We start from the raw sequence: 14,577 nt of genomic DNA on the forward strand, positions 1-14,577 counted from the left end.
GATCAATTTATCAAGAAGACATAATAATCCTATATGTACACATGTTTATATCCAAAATTATAGCTTTAAAACACATGAAACAAAAACTTACAAGCTAAAGAGAGAAATAAATCCAGTCATAGTGGAGTAAAAAAACATGTAGATAAAAAAAATCTGTAAGGTTCTAGATTTGAACAATATTGACCAATTTGTGGTAATAGAAATTTATAGAACACCACACTCAAAATTTGCAATAGCATTTTTTTTCAAAACTCCATGGACTCTACATGGAACTGTTACTAAACATGGCCACAAATTAATTATCCCTCTTAATATCAAGAGGTAGTGTTTATTTTCCCATCTCCTTCATCTGAGCTGGTCTTGTGACTTGCGTTGACTAACAGAGTACGGCAGAATTGCTGCTATACTCCTTATGAGGCAAGGCCTCAAGGCGCCTTTCCGCTTTGTCCTCACCCTTTTGGAATGCTGCTGCCACTAAGTAAGCAAGCCTGAGCTAAATTCCTCCGTGAGCCTGAAAGATCACACAGAGTGACGGCCCAGCAGTGTGGGGCTCTTCCAGCTGAGCCAGCCCCAGCCACCCCTCCAGCTGGTTGTGGCATCATGAGATCAAGGGAAATTAGCAGAAGCAGCATGCAGACAACCAACAGAATTATTAAAAATAATCAATTGTTGTATTGAAGCCGCTAAGTTTTGGGGTAGCTTATTGTGAAGCTATAATAGATTGCTGATACCTAACAATGACCATATACTTGGCCATAAAAATCATCTCAATACAATTTGGTGGATTTAAATCCTACAAAGTATCTTTATTGACTACAGTAAGTTAAATTGTAAACACTACAGATCAATAACCAAAAGATATCTAGAAAATCCACATATGTTTTGAAATCAAACAACACAATTTTGAATAAGTTATAGGTCAAAGAGAAACCGTAAGGGAATTTACAAAATATTTTGCACAGGATGATAAGAAAAAAAAATATCAGAATTTGTGGGATGCAATAAAAATATCACTAGAGGAAAATTTATAGTTTTAAGTTTTTATATTAGGAAAAAATAAAGGCTTAAAGTCCATTATTTTAGCTTCCACCTTAAGAAGCTAGTTAAAGAAGAGAAAAATTAAACCTGAATTTAGTAGAAGGAAGGAAATAATACAGTCCTTATTTGCAGATACGGATCTGACTGTATGTGTAGAGAATGCCAAGCAGTCAACAACAACAAAACCTATGAGACTAATGAGTGAACAAGGTGTCTGGATACAAAGTCAACATAGAAAAGTCAATTTGTTTCTATATACTAGCAATAAACATTAGAAAAATAAATTAAAACACCATCTACAAAAACAAAAATACAAGATACTTAAAAATAATTTTAATAAAAGATGTAAAGGACCTCTACACTTAAAATGACAAAATGTGGTTGAATTGAATTAATGAAATCCTAAAGAAATGTTTATGGATTGCAAGACTCAATATTGTTACAATGTCTATTTGTCCCAATTTCATCTATAACTTTAATATAACCCCAAACAAAAGCTCAACAGACGTTTTTTGCAAAATCAATAAACTGATTCTAAAATCTATGTGGAAATGTGATGATTCAAGAATAAACAATTCTTTTTTTAAAAAAAGAAGACAAAGTTGGCATACTTACATGAAATAAAAAAAAGAAAAAAAAACCAACAAAATGCTATACACTGTACGATTAAAAACTTAAAGAGAAAAAAAAAATTCTCAAAACTTAAATATTAACATATAACCAGAAGTTCTACTCCTAAGTATGTTTATCCAAGAGAAATATTAATATTTTAAAACACATGTTCACAAAAAGATTTGTGCAAGAAAATTCACAGCCATTTTCTTTGTAATAGCTCCAAACTGGAAACACCCTAAATATCCATCAAAGGAAAATGGATAAACAAATCGTGATATATTCGTGGAATATTATTAGAATACTACGCAGCAATAATAAAGAACAAATAATTGATATACACAACAGTATAGATGAATCTCAAAAAACATTTTGAAGAGTAAAAATTGTCCAATACAAAAGCATATACTCTAGTATATGGTATGTGCGTATTTCATGTATATGAAGCTCAGGAACAGCCAGAACTAATCTATCTTTGTAGATACTACACCAGTGGTTGCCTCTGGGTGGGGGGCACAGAAACTGACTGAAAAGGGGCATAAAGAAACTTTCTGGGGTGATGCATGTGTTCCACATCTTGACTGGGATGTTTGCTGCACATGTGCATACATTTGTCAAATATATGCTTAAGACATACGCATTTTTGTGGTATGTACATTAAAATTCAATAAGATTAGCTTATAAGAAAAAATGAATTAGCACATCTGCCAAGAAAGTTTTCAAAGACTTGGGGAAGTAAATCCCATAATACAGACGGCCCAAAGCCTGGAGCCTAATTGCAGGGCCGGGGTGCGACTCAGATGGTGGGTGCCCTACTGAGAGCCCTGCTGGGGAAAGCACAGCGGGCAGCAACGGTCAAACTGCTTTGGAGCAACCTCCAGGCAAGACCAGGTGACAGAGGAGCCCTTGAGGTCTGTGGACCAGGCGATGCAGTGAGGATCTAGGCTGATGCCCAGAGACCGGGGCAGTCAGCTACACCCAGATGGAGGTGAGTGAGGCCTACACAACAGGATCACGTGCAGACCAGACCCCACCAATGCTGCCTCTCCCACCACTGTGAGATTACGTAACCCCTCCTTCCCTTTCTCCTTCTGCCTTCTTGAGTCAAAGAGAAAAAAAAGGAAGAGGGTTGCCCAAAAGAGACAGTTTTTACTTAGAAAATTGTGTTTTAGACCAGAATAAATTGAGTTATCCTGACTGGCCAATTCAGATGTCCCTGCCTACCCAGCTACCACCACAATGAGAGTGGAAACTCCAGGACAGCTTGAGGCCCAGGACCATAAAAACGAAAGTTTGTTTTTGTTTTGTCTTTGACCTTTCGGGTTACGGCATACACTTTCCAAACCTGACCCGTTGAGTTTTCAGTCTTCATTCTGGCTGGGGTGTTAGGTTCGTGGGGAGTCATGGCAAGTACTGAGCTGGGAGATGCAGAGGGCTGGCCCCTGGATGCCGTGCTGAGGAGTCTGGATTTCACCCTGAAGGCAAAGAGGAGGCTTGGAAAAATTTTATGTATTCAGGGAATGACATGATTAGATCTATGCCTTAGAAATATCGCTCTGACAGAGGGATGGGATATAATTTGGAGTGTACAAAACTAGAAGCTAGGAGAGTAGACAGAGGCTATTAAGGAAAGCTTGGCAAGAAATCAAAAGGGTGTTTATGAGGGTAGTGGCAGTGGAGAAAATGGGACCGAATGATGCTAAGGAAGTGACTCAGTAGGGAAAGTGGAAGGAAACAATGATGCTATAGCCTGGCTTGAGCAACCAGGTGGATTGTGACACCATTTACACAGGAAAGGAACATCGAGGGGTTGAAGTTGAGGGCCTGGAGGGAGGACGATGACAAGTTGAGCGTTCAACATGTTACTTTAAGATGCTCATGGAATATTCAGGAGGATATGGCCAAGGCCCTGGTGGGTTTTAGGTCTTATAACTTAGCAGAGTTTTGACCTGGAGTTAAAGAAAACAGGGATTTAAGAAAGAGTAAAGGAAATTGTTGGCTGAAAATTTCACAATATAATGGTGAGGAAAATTAGGAGTTTGATGTTCTATTTGCAATAGGAATACTTTTTTTTCTATAAAGGCAAAACTAAAACAAAACCAGAAAATCTAACATCTTCAGTAGAGTTTTTTTTTTCTTACATACCACGAAGGTAAGAGATCAGCATTTAGGCATGGGTTGAATGTTCAATGACGTCAGAACCAACATATCTGAAGTTCACTTATCCTATGGCCTGGCCTGCTGTTTCAGCTATAGCCATTGAGCCATTCAAAGTAGGAAGGAGGAGGGAATGTCACCAGTCTGACCCCTTATTAGGAAATCACTGTCCCAGAGCTCATCCAACTGACTTCTGCAAATGTCTCATTGCCCAGAACTGTAGCATGTGGCCACCCCTCACCAAAGGGAATGGGTGTTGGGCTGGTCAAGCAACAGTGTTTGCAGAGTCCGTAGCAACACACAAGTGTTAGTAATGAGGAAAATTGGGGACACATAGGTGGGGAACCGGAACTATGTAGGGTCTTAAAACCTTGACTTGATAGATTTTTAAAAATTCCTTTATTTGGGTAGTTAGGGAAAAGGAGGAGAAAAGAGAGCAAATGATACGGAGAGTTTTATCTTTGGATGACACTACAATAACTACATGGAAGGAAGAATATCACTGAGTTGAAGATAAAGGGAATTTCAATCAGGCTGCCTGAGTTTGCATACAGCTCGCCACTCAGTAGCTGGGCTGCCTTCCACATTTCACTTAGCCTCTGTATGCTAGAGGCTTCCATAAAATAGAAATAATAAACATCCCAAACAGTGCCTTGCACAGAGCAGGGACTCAATGTTAGCTGTTGTTTTGATTAACTCGAGTACTGTGAGGATCTTCCAGTAAGTCATTATATTTAATTATTATAATGAAAATTACATTTAAAAATGTAATCAGCTGATTTATATTCTTTCAGTGGGGGGAGAGGGGGGACAAGGTCTTAGTATACTGCCCAGGCTGCAATCAAATTCCTGAGCTCAAGCAATCGTCCTGCCTCAGCCTCCCAAGTAACTGACCGGGACTATAGGCGTGTGCCACCACACCCAGCAAATGATTTATATTCTAAAGCTGTGCCTTCTAAAAACCATCCTCATCCATAATTTTCAAATCACATGTTTAAAATATTTCTAAAATTAAATATCAATAACAACAAATAAATAAATAAATAGCTATGAAAGCAAGTAAAAAAATTGGAAAGCAACATGATTTTCCTTACAGGTCTATCTGACCTCATTTCATTGCCAATGAATTCCACTGGGCATCTTAACTCAAGAAGTGGTCCCTGGGGGCTCTCTGCCATAAAGGGATTACCAGGAAACTAAAGCAGATTGCTCCATGATGGGGTCCTCACGGAGCATGAGCAGGTAAGCAATTTGCAGTTTGAGCAAGACTGCTGAAACCAGCACTCTCAACACTCTGTCTTGGTTGCAGCGGCAGCTCTTGGTCCAGACGGTGAGTGCAGAACAGTATTTCCCATTTCCCCATTCCTCCCTTGTTGGTCCGGTTGGTGACATGGACTCTACATTTAAGATTTAACTGTAAATAATTTGATGATTTGAATATAATGAAGACATCTCCAGACACACACCTGGTTCTTACAGAGAACTACGATCAGCAGTACCCGGGCCCAACTGAGACCTGACCTCGAAAGAAGCAGCCTTAACAAAAGTTTAAACACTCAGAATGATGTGCTTGCACATGAACACTGACTGAAGAGCACATCATGGTAGGCAGACAAATGGCCCCAAAAAGGTCTCTGTGTCATGCCTACCCCCAAAGCTGTAAATACACTTCTACATGGAAGAAAGAACTTGGCGCATGCGATTAAGTGAAGGATCTTGAGATGGGAAGATTATCCTGGATTATGTGGGTGGACTAAAGGATCCTTATAAAATGGAGACAGGAGAGTCAAAGTTGGAGAGAAGTGACAAGAGACAGAGGTTGAGGTGCTGTACTTTGAAGATGGAGGAAGGGACCACAAGCCAAGGAATGTGGGGGACCTCTCCATGCTGGAAAAAAAAGACAAGGAATCAAATTGTCCCCTAGAACCTCCGGAAGGAACCAGCCCTGTTGGCACCTTAATTTTAGCCCCTTAAGATGTATTTTGGACTTCTGTCCATTAGAACTGTAAGATTATTAATAAATGTGTGTTGTCTTAAGCCCCTAAGTACATGGTGATTTGTTAATATAGCAATAGGTAACTAAGACATTGTCTTCTGTTTGTTTCATGGTCATGTGTCTCAACATCCTCCTTCTCATGAATTATTCAACCTCACTTGCAAAGGAAGCCAGGCTGCTTAATAAGTAACTTATTAAGTAATAATAAGGTACTTAGTATTATAACATTGAGCCATGAACTGCCACAGCTTCTGGTTCTTTGTCTAGACCACATCTGTCTGCTCACCCCCTAAACACATACACACCCCCCACTTGACTCTCTTCCTTAGGCACTGGGTTGAGGTGGTAGAACATCTCCAGATACATATGGGGCACCAGAAACAGTGTCATAGAGTCCTCCTTCATCATGCTTACTGTGAACACCAGGAAGCGGTGGCTGTTCAAACTCCAGCAAAACCCAACCAAATGTGGAGCTGTGGAAATCCACCCTGAGTTAATCAGATTCATTCAAAGCATGGTCTTGATAAACTACAATTGCCAAATCTAAACTTCTGACCCCTATACATTATGAGTTTGAAAGAATATTTAGGAAAAAAGTGTTTAAACATTGTCTTCCATATGCATTCAGTGTCAGTACAGCTGACAGTGTGAAAAGTTATTCCACACTAAAGAACTGTCTTGAAAACTCCTATATCAAGTGCTTCAAGGTTGACATTGAACCATTCAACATGGCTCTTTCCGACCCTCATTCTTTCTCCAGCTGCGAAGACCTCTATGTAATTACATTTGACACTGTTGATCACCAATATGCTACAGAGGACCCTTAGACATTAATTGCACAGGCATTTTTGCAGCCCACGGAGGAATCTCCAGGAAAGTGATATAATGTGTAATTGATTATTCAATAGCCATTAGATCAATTCTACGTATGCAGTGATAATATTAATTGCAGCCCAATGCATTCAACCAGGAGCTTGTAGACAACCTATCTTAGGGTGTTTCCAAAAGATTAATTCTCTCTTCCTTTCAGGAGACTTTATCCATGCATAAATGCCCTGAAGGTATTTGTAGAGCTTTTCCAAGGATCCCAGCTGGCAGAACAACGATTGGAAAGATGACCTATTCAGGAAAGAAAAAATGTTTTCCAGCCCTCATATAAATTATATTCCTTCATTGTTTCTGAAATTATGGAAGCCAGGAAGGGATGTGTTGTGGCAAAGAAGAAATTGAAGCAAATTGTGAAGGAGGAGGAACTGGCAAGTGTTAAAGCTAAAAGAGATTTTGGTAGTTATGTAATCTGACAAGCAAATGCGCCACAATCTTCCAGCAGGTGGATAATGGTAATTTATTTTGCTTTAAAAATTGTCACTTTTTTTTTAAATGCAAATTCTGTCCAGTTAACAATGTACACAGTGTTGAGCAGAGGATCCTTCCACCCAGTTTAACCCACCTTGTGCAAGCCTTTATACTTAACACCCAGGTGTGGAAATGCTCACATGGATGACTCTATAAATTCACAGTTCTTCTATCAACTGTCACCTTGCTGCTCCAGGCAAGCCTTCTCTTTCTCAGTTACTTTTCTTCCTATTCTCTAAAATTTCTAAACGTTCAACAATCTCCTCTGATCCCAATGCCTCCCTTCTTATTCTTAGCAGATTCATTTATTGATTCTTTTCAAAAAATATTTCTTGAGAACCCACTCTGTGCCTGTCATCCCTCTAGGTACCAGAAGAACAAAATATAGGTCCAGCTCTCATGGAGCTTGTGTCCTAGCAGAGGGAAAGAAGGAAACAAATAAACATATAGTGTGTTGGGTGCTGGAAGTTTCTACAAGGAACACAAAGCCGGGTAAAGGAGCAGAGGGTGGGAGGAGGGTGCCATTTTAGAGTGTTCTGGGAGGACCTCATGACAGGAATGCAAAGTGGTGCCACGAGGACATGCAGGCAAGAGTTGTGGGCAGAGGGAAGAGCAAAGCCTGCAGCTCTAGTGCAGGGAGGTGCTGTACACGTTTGAAAGCCCACACGAGCCAGACTGAGCAAGTGAGCAGAGTAGTGGGAGCTGACATCAGTGAGGGCAACTGTAGGCAGAGCACGTAGGACCTTGTGGGACTTGGCAAGGACGTTGCCTTCATTCCCAGGGAGAAGGGACCTCATTGGGGAGTATCTGAGGAGAGGAATGACATGATGATTTACGTTCTAAAGCCATGGTTCTTCTGCTCTATCAAGGTAGGACTGCGAGGAACAAAAGTGGTCCTACTGCTAAGTTGTCCTAGTGGTTTTCTGAGGATGTTGTAACAAAGCACCAAGAACCGGGTGGCTTGAAAAACAGACATTTATTCTCTCCCAGTTGTGGAGACCAAAAGCCCAACATCACAGTGTCAGCAGGGCCCTGCTCACCCTGAAGGCTCTAGGGGAGCCCTCCCTTGCCTCTTCCCGCCTTTGGTGGCTGCTGACAGCGCGGGTGCTCCTGGGGTCATAGCTCTGTCACTCCAGAATCGCATGGCACTGTTCATCATGTCTCTGTGTGTCTTCACATGGCTTTCTCACAAGGACACCAGCCACTGGATTTGGGGCCTGTCCTCATCCACTATGACCTCATCTTAACTAATTACACATGCAAACCCTGTTTCCAAAGAAGGTCACATTCTGCGATTCCAGGTAGACATGAATTTCAGGGGGACACAATTCCACCCAGTACAACTGGCCTCAGGGAGCTATGGCAACAGCCTCGTGGGACATAATGGTGACTTATACCACCAAAGGAGGTGATGACCAGTGATTAGATTCCGGAAAATGGTTAACAAGTGAACCAATAGAATTGAAGGTGGATTGAAGGTGGGATACAAGGAAATGAAGGATTTGGCCTGAGCAGCCAACTGCAAGAATGCAATTTCTTTTGTGAAGATGGCAGAGGAGCAGGTTTTCAAGAAGAAACAAAGAGTTTGGGTTTGGATAGGTTGGGTTTAGATGACTTGTCTCCTGTTTTAAAGAGAAAATGAGAGCTCCTGGCAGAGGGGCCCTGACTTCCTTCTACCAAAGCCACACACTTAACCAACCCGTGTTCCCTCCCTCCGCTCCGGGTGAAGCTGCACCTCAAACACTGTGCAGGGCTCCAGATCCCGCCCTCTCTGCCCTCCTCGGGGAGCAAGTATAACGCTCCTCTTCCTCACTTATTCACTATGTCAACTTCTCAGTCGTGCCCACACCCCTGGCTCCTTCCCAACCCCATCTCTACGTGCTTAAGGAACTCACATCATGAAATAAAGGAGAAGAAAAAAAAAAACCAAGGAATAATAAGGAAAAAAGAGATGAAGAAATGGAAATCCTGCTTTGGGAAAACAGCTACCTCCTACTGTCACTGTCATCCACGATTAGATCATGGTTTCTCCCCCACCGAAATTCCACTGAAACCACTTCCATCCAGAGCACTGAGACCCTCCTTGCTGATAACTGCCACCAGACACTCTGTGGTCCTGACCATACTTTTCAATGACATTTGGTGGTCTTACCTTGCCTTCCTTTTTGAAGCTGTCTTTCCCCACTTGGCTTCTATAAACATCCAACTCCCTTGGTTTCCCTCCCCACTCTGTCTGCTCCTTCTCACTCTCTCTCCCCCCTCAAGTGCTGGGTCCAGCTATAAACCCCTGACATGTACATTTCCAGCAGCGACCTTGCCCCTGAGCTTTGGATTCACACATCCAGCTGCCTCTTGGACACTTCCACGTCACTGTCTACGGGCACACAAACTCAGCAAAGCCACCAGAGAACTCAGGATCATTCTGCCACCTCCTACACCCTGAGCTCTCTGTTTCAGGGTTGGCATGTGGCTCCCTCACCCTGCAGACCCAGCAGCCATCCTGGGCGGCTCTCACGTGTTTTCTCTCTCTCTCTGCCCCTTACATGTAAATCGCCAAGTCATTCTGCTGCTCCCCAAATGTGCCTGCTTCCTGTGCACACTCTGCCTCTGCCACCTGAGCCACCTCCTGCTTCTTCAGGTTCTCCGTTTAGAGGTTACCTCCTGTAGAAAACCTTTCCTGAACCCTCAGTCTGAGTCATTTGTCCTTCCCGTGTATTCTTTCCTTAAATTCTCATTTCCACAACACAGCACTTAAACGACTTTGTTCTAAAAGTCAGTGGACTTGACTTCATTCTCCACAAGATCATAAACTTCTTGAAATCAGCCTGTCCCTTGTCCTGTGTTCCCAGGTGGCCTTCCCTTCATGTCACCTCACAGGAGGACTTTGGGGCTCATGGTCGCTGTGCCCCCCCTGTTCCTTTTCCCCTCCATTGGTGCTGTGGCTCCTGACTTTCTACCTGTCTCCTTTCAAGGGCAGCCTCCCCGGCTCACGTGGGGAGTGGGTCCTTATGAACGTGCCTGAAAGGAGCAAGCTGGGCCCCCTGTGACCATCACAATGGCAGGACGGAGGTAACGCCACCTCAGCTGCCCATGCCAGCATTAGCGAACAAGGATGGGGGTGTAGAGACGTGAGCATCCCAAGAGCTGCAGCTAACAAACCCAGTAACATTGTAAGGGGTGAAGTGTTTATCTTCTCCCGGTCTCCTAATCAGTGCTTTGGTTCTTTCCTCTTACTAAATCCTGATGTTTTCAAGAGTATAATGGGAAGAGTGTCCCACTAAGTATTTAGAGATCCCATTTAGAGTCCTTGCTGTCACAGCAGCTTCTGGAGCAGATCTCCGTGGTCCCAAAGCCCCCGAGTCACCATAATGAAGAGTTCAATGTGCCACTGTAAGAAGGTGCTTCTCTCCACAGTTCTCGCCCACAGCCCATGCCCTTTCTGAGGTCCAGCAGCTGCCACCAATCTCCCCGCTCGATGGGCTCACAGTGATTGTGAAATGCCCAGGTCCCCACTGTGCATCTACACGCATAAAGCTCCATTCTCCGTGCATCTCAGAGCAGACTTTTTTTTTCCTACTTGTAGTATCAGAAAAAGATTATTTCCCCTGAAAAGCCACGTTGCATATAGAAAATCCTCAAAAATATGAAAAGTTGCAAGAAAATTTAGTGACTGCTGACCCGTTTTGGAAAATTATCATAAAATGCTTTGGATTAAGGTTTATAGATTTTAAAATAAAACACCACCAAAACTTTATAAGAAAGTGTGCATTATTTTCATTCTCCCATTGGCTCTCAGTATCCTATATTTCCTAGGGAGAAAATGCCTTAAAACAATTTGGATCTCCTTGACTAATTAACTAGTTAAATCTATGGTGTGGAAAATGGCACCTTTACGAAACTAATGAATTAGTCTCTAGATAGCACCGGGGCCCAGAACTTTGAGCTTTGCTATAAATCATAGCATCTGCTGCAATTCTGCATCATGCACATGTGATGGAAATGTTTTTTCCTTAACTGATAAACTGGCACTGAGCTAATTGCCTAAAGTATCTCTTTAAGGTCTTTAACTAATTATGTCTTAATATATAGAACATGAAATTATTTTTCTATAAATTATGTCACTATATAATATATACATAATTATATAATTATATATTATGTTATCCATATTGTTTAATATATGTTATTAATGTTTATCCATTATTGTTTAATATATGTTATTTATTTTATATATAATTTGAAAACAAACTTTGCCACATTTTGGAAAAAGGATGAACTTGAAAACAAAATTTAAAATATTAGATGTTTGTAACCTACTGTCATTAAAATGTGTACATTAGAAAAAAGCTATAAAGAAAAATACGGACAGAGCATGACCTGTGTTTAAAAATCACACATTGGGCTGGGCACAGTGGCTTACTCCTGTAGTCTCAGCACTTTGGGAGGCTAAGGCAGGAGGATTGCTTGAGGCCAGGAGTTTAAGACCAACCTGAGCAACACAGAGAGATCTCATCACAAAAAAAAAAAACAAGAAAAATTAGCTAGGCATGGTGGTGTCCACCTGTAGTCCCTGCTACTCAGGAGGCTGAGGCAGGAGGACTGCTTGAGCCCAATGGTTTGAGTTTGCAGTGACCTATCATTATGCCACTGCACTCCATTCTTGGTTGACAGAGTGAGACCCCGTCTCTACAAAAAAAAAAAAGAAAGAAAGAAATATCAATTGTTCGATGACAGTTAATCTAATTGTGGAGCAGCAAAGACAAATTTATTTTGCCGTTTAACTCTACAGACAAGGGAGGTTGGAGCATTTGCACATCATCAAAACCAATAGGTCATGCTAATATCCCTAACCTATGGGGGAAAAAAATCGAAAGGAAAAGAGAAGCAGTCCCGGGCTGAAACAAAAGCAACAGAGAGAGCTTGCTTTATTGTGGCATGTTTTTAGTTATTGGTATGTACAGAATAACAAATGATAATTTGATTATTTAGGGAAAAATCTAATGGTAAAATTTATTTACTCTGGAAAGTGATTGGGGGGCACTTTTAAAAATGGAGAAACTATCCCAAGATCTATGATGTGCTTTCTGGGTTTTGCTGTCTCCTGGGAGAGGGGAGGAAAGCAGCACAGCCCATCTGATGCCCGAATATTTCTACTGCATTATTGAATTTACAGCAAGTTGTGGGGAACACCCATCCCCCAGAAATGACCTTGCCCAATCTTACCACCTGCTGCTTGAATACCATCTTCTGTGTGGGATTCGGTCCCAGGCACCCAGCCAGCCCTGTAGGGTGGGATCATGTCTTCACCTATAGCCTGTGCTCCCCCCAACATGAGTTCTCTCCTTTGCTGGAGCATGCCTCTCTTTCCGCCCCCAGCTGTTCCAGAGTGTTGTTTTTCCCTTCAAGACCCAGGTCCTGTCAGATCCTCAGTGACACCTTCTCCAGGTGCCTGAGGGACAAATGGCCACCCCGCTGAACTGCCGCTTCTCTCAGCTCACCTGTATGTAGATACATAAGATGTGGAGCCTCCCCGTGAACTTGGCTCCCCCGGGCCCCGCTGCTCACAGTGCCCAGCACACAGAAGGTAAAGGCTCGTGCTGCAAATTCACGACTGAAAAGAGACAGGCTGAATACAGGTTCTAAATTTGTGTAACATTGGAAAAGATTTCAAAAATAATAATTTAAAATATTTCCCACTCATTTCCTTACCATAATTTTTTTTTTTACATTTAAGGTGGCCTGAGTTTGAATTATGGCATTCACAATTGAAAAGTTAATTGTTTATAACATAATTTATATAGTGCAGTGTTAAGAATTTTAATTATTTTAAAGCAGTGAATTTGTTCTCTAAATGCACTCCCCACCCTTGGAGTGTTTCTTTTTGAGTTTCTCTGCAATCATATCATGGATGGTATATTATGTTAAGTGGAAATTCTGCCAGATTTCTTATTCCAAGATTGATTCAGGCTGTGTGTGTGTGTGATGGGCATGAAGAGGTGAGGGGAAATACGGGGTGTAGACAAAGGTAACATCCAAGGGCAACGGCCTGGGAGGGAGGGAAACTAGGGCACATGTCCCTTTCACGGGGACTCATGCACCCACACAGACATCACAGGCAGAGGGGTTCTCACCCTCTCTCCCTTTTTGTTTTTGAGTGAGGTGTGCACTTATTCAAAGGGCAGTCTGGCTATACACTGGAAGTGGTAGTCTAACCTGTGTTTAAAGTCTCTTAGTGCAGCATTTTTAACACAAATTATTCTAAATGTAATGACATTAGTAACCAAAATTATTCTCCATGAAATGTGCTGTTGACTACTCACCTTAGTGAATAAACTGTCCAGGAACCTCACCCAGGATGGTGCTCACGGGACATCATATTACAACAAGCAAACAAAGTGTGAAATAGAACGTTTAACACGCTCACCTCCTATATCTGCTCCTAAATAATGGCTGAATTTTCCTTCCTTTGTGACTTCATGATTCATTCTTCACATTTCTGCAAATTGTCACATCATTGTCATTTGTAAAATGTTTTTTTAACTGGAAAAATATCAAGTATTGGGAGAATTTTCTATGGAGGAATCATATAATATAATAGTGCTACTCTGTGAACTACTGTATTATGTCAACATGATCTATTCTATTATTAATCACTAAAAAATTATTTTTAGAAAATAGAATATAAAACATTTTACTTTATATGCTTTTAAATCTAGTCATTAATTACTTCAAACAACCAGCATGTCCAACTCTTGTTTCTAGGGAAAGCGTGACTTCCTGCCTTCTCATCTGCTCTGCCATTGTTCATTCAAATGTGCCAATTACCTTCATTAGGTGGATAAAAATGTGGAAAATCCCCAGATACCAATAGTTAGCAGCCTGTTCCTGGGGAGTCAATAGGCTCATTTTTCTTTTCCTCTTTTCATTTAAAAAATACTCATCTGGTGAAAGAGAAAGACTTCTCACTGCTGGCGAAAATATTTCATAGGACTTCATTAAACCAAGTAATAGAATTAGTGTTTAAGTGATTAAGGTGGTATATACGTCTTTACTTAGAAGAAAAGAAAATCTAATTAAGATGGTGCACATGGACTTCAAGACACTAATAATTAACTAAATTAATTGTGAGAGGTCTGTTAGAGGATTACGCAAATGTTAGGCTGTATTACAGGTACTGGATGCAACATTTTGGTAAGCTTTGAGGCTTGTAAGTATGCAGGATGCCCTGCTGATGTAATACATACTGAAGTAAAACTATTTTATTCCACTTATTTTTATATTTCTACAAGCGCTCTGTATTGTTTCAGAAATTAGGAAACAAGCCATAATTCCTAGAACTTGCATTCCTGGGGACAGGCTATTTCATCAGAACAAAAATGTCATGCTCAGATTTGCCAACCAGCACGAGGCATGAGGAG

The sequence above is a fragment of the Lemur catta genome, chromosome 12 (assembly GCF_020740605.2).
Source record: "Lemur catta isolate mLemCat1 chromosome 12, mLemCat1.pri, whole genome shotgun sequence".
NCBI lineage: Eukaryota > Metazoa > Chordata > Mammalia > Primates > Lemuridae > Lemur > Lemur catta.